Genomic DNA, 6,000 nt, shown 5'->3' on the forward strand with positions numbered 1-6,000 from the left:
TTACAAGTTTTTCATTATAGTAGTGCTTGTAGTAGTCTAAAAACAATCTAAATGTCTGTTAGTAGGGAATGGTAAATTATGGAAAATGAATAAATCAGGATCCATCTACACTAAGCAGGACATCCAATCTTTAGAAAAAATGAGGTGAATATATACGTTCATCATATAAATATATATGTATGGGAGGGTTCCAAGATACATCAAGGATTAGAATGAAAGGTACAGGATATTTCTCCTAAACGTATGCTTGTATACATATAATAAAAAATTGAGAAGACACACAAAAACCATTAGCAATGCTTGCTTGGATTAGGAGGTAGGGGTAAGGAAAACCTAGGAGTTTGTGGCAGAAAGGAAACTTACATTTTCTTTTTAAATATTTTATCAATTTTTAAAAATCCCACAAGTTCTACTAAACCCATGAAATCAGCATTATCCTATATATGCCATTTTCCCTCTTCCTAACCATCTCTACTTTTACCTATTGCTTTGTGTATCACTAGAGTAAAACAAATGTATACATATGTAGCAAGTATCAGAGACTATCCAAGAAGTAGAATTCTCTTGGTTCCCCTAACTCCACCAAAATCAATAAATAATAGAACAAATGAAAGAGTATAGCATACAATAAACCCAGTTTTTATCCTAGTATCGCATTCCTTTTAAGTCTAGCCTAATTTATTTCAAGTTTTTAAAAGTGGAAGTGCAAAGTGCAACACTAAAAAAAAAAATCACTTCCAAAGATATCCTATCTATTATCTTAGAAGGGAAAATGGAGAAAAGAATGAAGTAGATTACTCACAAGGTAAATTTTGCTCAATTCCTTCCTTTAAAAGTTTTAAAAGCTCAGTTTTGAAAGATGGTCATAGAGCCTAATCTTTATTTGCAAACTGGAAAAGTATATTACATTTTTTTTTAGTCATGGAATCATCCCTCTATTCAGATTCTCCAGAGAGAAAGTGACTACCTAAAAGGAAAAGGCTATGAAATGGTTTCTATTTTGTAGGTGCAATAGATAGTGCTCCTATGTTAAGGACAAGAATTTTACTTCCTTCTCAATGATCCTCATCAACATTCCCAGCACACTGCAAGAAGAATTTTTTTCCCTCTACACCATGAACTGTGTTCTTTACACTAGGACCAGGATAAACAATTCACAGAGCTTTGCAAGAAAGTGCGCCCTCCCTCTTGCTAAATTCATTTCTAGTAAAAATTTGTTTTTAAGAGATACATTGCCAAATATATTTTGCATATCTCTTTTTTCCTTCATTATTGAGATGCTTAAATTTTGACCTAAGAAGAATTCACTTGCATATTTGCCCACCAAGGCTGTCAGTTATGGTGGTTTCCACAAGGGATTTTCCAAAAGGGAATCTCTATTCGAAAGGAACTGAAACTCTTAAGTCACTTTCAGCTGGACAAAAATCAAAAGCAACATTAGAGAATACTGAAAATAAGAATACATAAAGGGGGGCTGGGGATGTGGCTCAAGCGGTAGCACGCTCGCCTGGCATGCGTGCGGCCCGGATACAAAACAAAGATGTTGTGTCCACCGAAAACTAAAAAAAATAAATAAATATTAAAATTCTCAAAAAAAAATACATAAAGGTAAAAAAGGATGCCAAAGAATTAAAGAAATTTTGTAAGTAAGACCAATTAGATAAGTTTGGTATTACTTTAAAAAAATAACTAATTGAAGGTCTTCATGAGTGAAAAATAAAACAAGCTGAATCCCCCCTCCCAAAAAAAGGAAAAGAAAAACATGGTTAAAAGTATCAAGACCTCTGTGATTCAAAGTTATTTTGCTTAACAACATTTTGAAAGCCAAAAATGATCAAATTACATTTCAGCAATAAAAAGTTATTTCTAGTTTAATATCAATCCATTCCAAAAATAAATCACAAATTCAATACACACTTTCTTCTGTAACAAAACTTAATTAACAGTATAGTCTCATTCTATATTTTTAAGGATAGAATGGCAAAATGGGTAAGGCATTCCACTCAAAAGTCTATTTTGTATAATGCAAATTCTTTCAGTTAACTTTTTCATACCTTAGTGATGGTAGTTCTCCTTGCCAGGGTCATTTATTTTGCTTCTACACCCCTTCATTTATCTTGCCACATCTAGTCCAAAAAGAAAAAAAAAAAAAAATGGGCAAAATCACAACAATCCACTTAGTAATTAAAGCATTTTGCAAAATTTCAATTGTCATTTTCTTAGCATACTTTATGACAAAAACCATTCAGCAACAAACCTAACACTTCCTATAAAATAAGTAAAGGCATCTAATTAAACAAGCAGAAACAAACTTAGTTTTCCTCTATTTCACTGTTAAGATCCATATCAGTGATTCACAAGGTGAGTGATCTAACTTCCTATATGAATCACACTTTCCAAAATTCTTATTCTATACAAGTATAGTAGGTCATCATCTCTGTATTTGTTAAACAGAGCATGACATTGGTGAAACGGGGTTTTACTTCAAGAATTTCAAACCGTGGCATACTTGGAAGTTCCTGCCAACTAACTTTACCTGCAACATTTTGCACTCTCCAACAACTGCAGCTTTTCATATAGATTATCACCAAATAAAGTATTATTTTGAAAAAAATATTTCTTTAAACACTGATTAAGAACTTACTCATCCCTACCCTCCTCTCCATCTCTCAGTTCCACTACTACATCCACATTCTCTTCTCAATGTGATAACATAAAAATTAACAGCAATTCTGTCATCCTTACATACTGCTTTTAGTCAATTAAATTACAGTTTTTCTGTTTGTGGCAGAAATGCTGAGTCATTAAAAGAAAACAAGCTATAAACAATTAAAATTTAGGCTACAGCTTTCCCCCAGCCGTGTCTCAGAAAGCTGATATTTGTAACTCCCACGGTATAAAAAATACTGCAAACACTTGAATCTTTTTCTCCCCAAGAAAAGGAAGGGGGCTTCTTCTGGCTGGATATCCACAGAAAAAGGAAGCCAGGACTGACTGCAACTGTATAACTCAACAATCTGGGTGTGAATAATGCCCCATATTAGTCAAGCATTAACCCTGACCCACCTAGCTAGCTCCTGTTAGCCCGCGCTTCAGTTCAGGTCAAAAGAGCAAAGAGAAAAAAAATTCCATAAAAATGCTACGCCGTCCATCGGCCTGACACCGTTCCCGGGAGTGCTTCTCCCGGGACCGAAACCCTGAGTGTGACGTCGGGAACAGAAGGAGCTGCGGACACCCGTGTCAGAGGAGCAGCCGTCCAATTTAATTTCTCCCACAACTGGAATAACACCTTCCCACCCCGCGGAGGGAGGGTGCGCGACAGAAGATGCCCGAGATCTCGGCAGTCAAGCGGCGACCGGGCCCAGGAGCTGGGCAGTCCCAGGGTAGCCCGGCCCCCAACAGGGGTCGGCGGCGGCGCGGATCCTCTGGGCTGCGGAGGCCGGGAAGAGGGGCCTCCCAGCTCCCTGCTCACACTAAGCGGGCGGGAGGAGCGGCCCTTACCTGCCTCTTGGGCGGGCTGTGGCTGCGGCGCCGCCTGGGAAGGGCCGGAGCGCGGCTGGCCGGCCCGGCACCCGCCCGGCACAGCGACGAAGGGCGAGGGTCGCTGCGGCCAGAGTCGGTCCCGGGTTCCCAGCCAGGAGGGCCGAGCTGAAAGCGGTGGCTCCCAGCACCGGCGGCCGATCTATCAAGCTGGTGCGCCCTCAGCGCGGCGGCTGAGACAGCGGGAACCGGCCCCGGGATGAGCCGCAGCCCCAGCGGCAGGCGGAGGCGGCCAAGGAGGGGCGGGGCCACGGGGTCACCGACCCGCTCACCCGGAAGTAGTTGTGGCCAGGACGGCCCGCGAGCGCCGCGCGCTGCGGCCGGACTAAGCCTCGGCGAGCCAAGTACCCGAGGCTGACGGTAGAGATGTCCCAGGCAGCAGTGTGCCTGCTTCCCCACTCCGCCACCGCGAGCCACTGGGGTGGCGCGGGAGGGAAGAAGGAAGGGCGGGGAGCACGGCCTCCGGTAAGGCGGGGCCTGAGCCACCGGTGGGGCGGAGGCCCAGGGCTCTTCGAGGCAGGCGTATCCCCTGACCCCGGACAGGGACTGACTGATAGGCGAATTGATACGTGTGCTGGCTCACGGTTGCACCTGCCGGGGTCGCCTCTAAACCGCCTGACTTTGTGGGCTTGGGTAAGTGGGCGGGAGTGGCGCTCTGGCTGTAGGAAGCCAAAGAGTGCGGATGGGCGTGGTTGAAACGCTGCAAGCCATATTTACAAAATGGAATTGCATTATTTTAAAATGATTTCTAGAGAAGAATGCTTGGCGGAGTGAGGTGAAAGGAAGAGTTTAGAGTCTGTTAAAAATCGGATAACCGGACGCGATGGTGCGCACCTGTAGTCCCGGAGCCTGTGAATTTCAGGCCAGCTTGGGAATCAACAAGACCCAGTATTCAGGTGGAAAAAATAAAATAAAATCTGACAGACGCGGACCTGTCAGTCATTCATTCCAGAAGTATCTGTCGAGGCACACCAGGTCGAAAGCACTGGGAAAGACCAGGCTCTGCTCTTGGGAATCTTGCTTTCTAGTGAGATAGATACACTGATGTAGATAAACCAGGTGATGACAGCTTGTAAATACGACTCTGCAAGAAACTGTGATGAGAAACATTTTATGGACAAGGCCTTTGGCTGGAGAAGATCCTCTGAGAGGAAGTGATGGTTTAGCAGCCTCCTGATGAAAAAGGCAGGAAATGCGCATACACATAACATATATAGGGACTGCAGGTTCCAGAACTCTCCGAATAAGCTCAAAGATTCCACGTGAAGATCCTAATTGTAGCCCGTGCAGTGGTGCACTCCTGTAATCCCAGCAGCTGGGAGACTGAGGCAATAGGATCACAAGTTCAAAGCCAACTTCAGCAATTTAGTGAGGCCCTAAGCAATTCAGTGAGACCCGTTTCTATATATTAAAAAGGGCTGGGGATGTTTAGTGGTTAAGTGCCCCTGAGTTCAATCCCAGTACCCGCCCTCCAAAACAAAACAAAACCCTCTGCAATTAGAAAGCTTGCGCACCCTTACAGTTCTTGGGTGCTGCCACTATGACACTAATATTGGAGGTTCAAGAGACACAGAAAAATATATCCATCAGCCTTGGGAGACAAATTCTATAACCTTTCGCTGATTCCGTTCCATGTCATTCTTTTTATTGGACTCATGAGTAAACATGAAAACTGATTTTTACCTGCTCTCTGTAACAGGCTGTACTGTTATCTGAATAAAAGGATTAATGACATGTCATCTTTTGTTAAATCAGTTGAAGACAAAATAAAAACCCTACTTGCAAGGAAGAGGATCTAATCAAATATTAATGTGGTTCCAAAATAATACCAATAAATCCAAATATGAACTGTGTGATTAATGGAAAGATTGAATAATATTAGAGTTAGATTCTCTTGCCCTTTTCATTTTACTGCTTAGCCAATTATTTTGACTCATGACAAACTAAATATTTTGCAGTGTCATTTTGGAAAAACTGAGGGAGCTAAACTTATTGAGTATACACTTCTTACACAGAATTGTGTAAGTTGCTTAAATATCTTCTCCAGTACTAGGACTAACCTTGAGATATAGGTATTATTATATCCATTTTAGTTACAAAGACATTGAGGTTCAGAGACATTGTGACTTCCCTAAGGTAACAAAACTAATATCTGGAAAAGCCAGAATTTGAGCTCAGGTTTTTCTTGCCCTAATTTCCCCCTTTCTTCACACCATACTGCTTTGCTGCTTTAATTGTTTGTTTGTTTCAAAAAAGGATCTTGCTCTGTTGTTTAGATTAGCCCCGAATTCCTGGGATCTATCATTTCTGTCTTCTGAGTACCTGGGACTACAGGCCACCAAACCTGGCTTATTTTAATAGTTAAAAGGGAAAGATAAGTGTCCAGCCAAGCAGAATTCTATATTGGTTCGGGGATTTTTACTATGAAAATGTACTTTAAGGTAGAGTGTTATGGAGGAA

The 6,000-nt window shown here is 42.0% G+C and overlaps 1 protein-coding gene across 23 annotated transcripts in view; it reads right to left on the reverse strand.

Moving 5' to 3' along the window:
- Lrrfip2 (LRR binding FLII interacting protein 2) overlaps positions 1-3,787 on the reverse strand; it is an 86,428-nt gene extending 82,641 nt beyond the window's left edge. For 6 of the 23 annotated variants that reach the window (XM_071619794.1, XM_071619830.1, XM_071619797.1 and 3 more), the window contains exons 1-2: positions 3,502-3,783; positions 2,055-2,126 (exon numbers count right to left, since the gene is read on the reverse strand). The gene's annotated coding sequence lies outside the window, so the exon portion shown is untranslated. Of the gene's footprint in view, positions 1-2,054; positions 2,127-3,501 lie in introns of all 23 variants that reach the window. The other 17 variants (XM_071619806.1, XM_071619810.1, XM_071619838.1 and 14 more) reach the window with 9 other exon arrangements.
- Between the last annotated feature and the right edge of the window lie 2,213 nt (positions 3,788-6,000).

This window comes from Marmota flaviventris, chromosome 1 (genome assembly GCF_047511675.1).
Source record: "Marmota flaviventris isolate mMarFla1 chromosome 1, mMarFla1.hap1, whole genome shotgun sequence".
NCBI classification, from domain to species: Eukaryota; Metazoa; Chordata; class Mammalia; order Rodentia; family Sciuridae; genus Marmota; species Marmota flaviventris.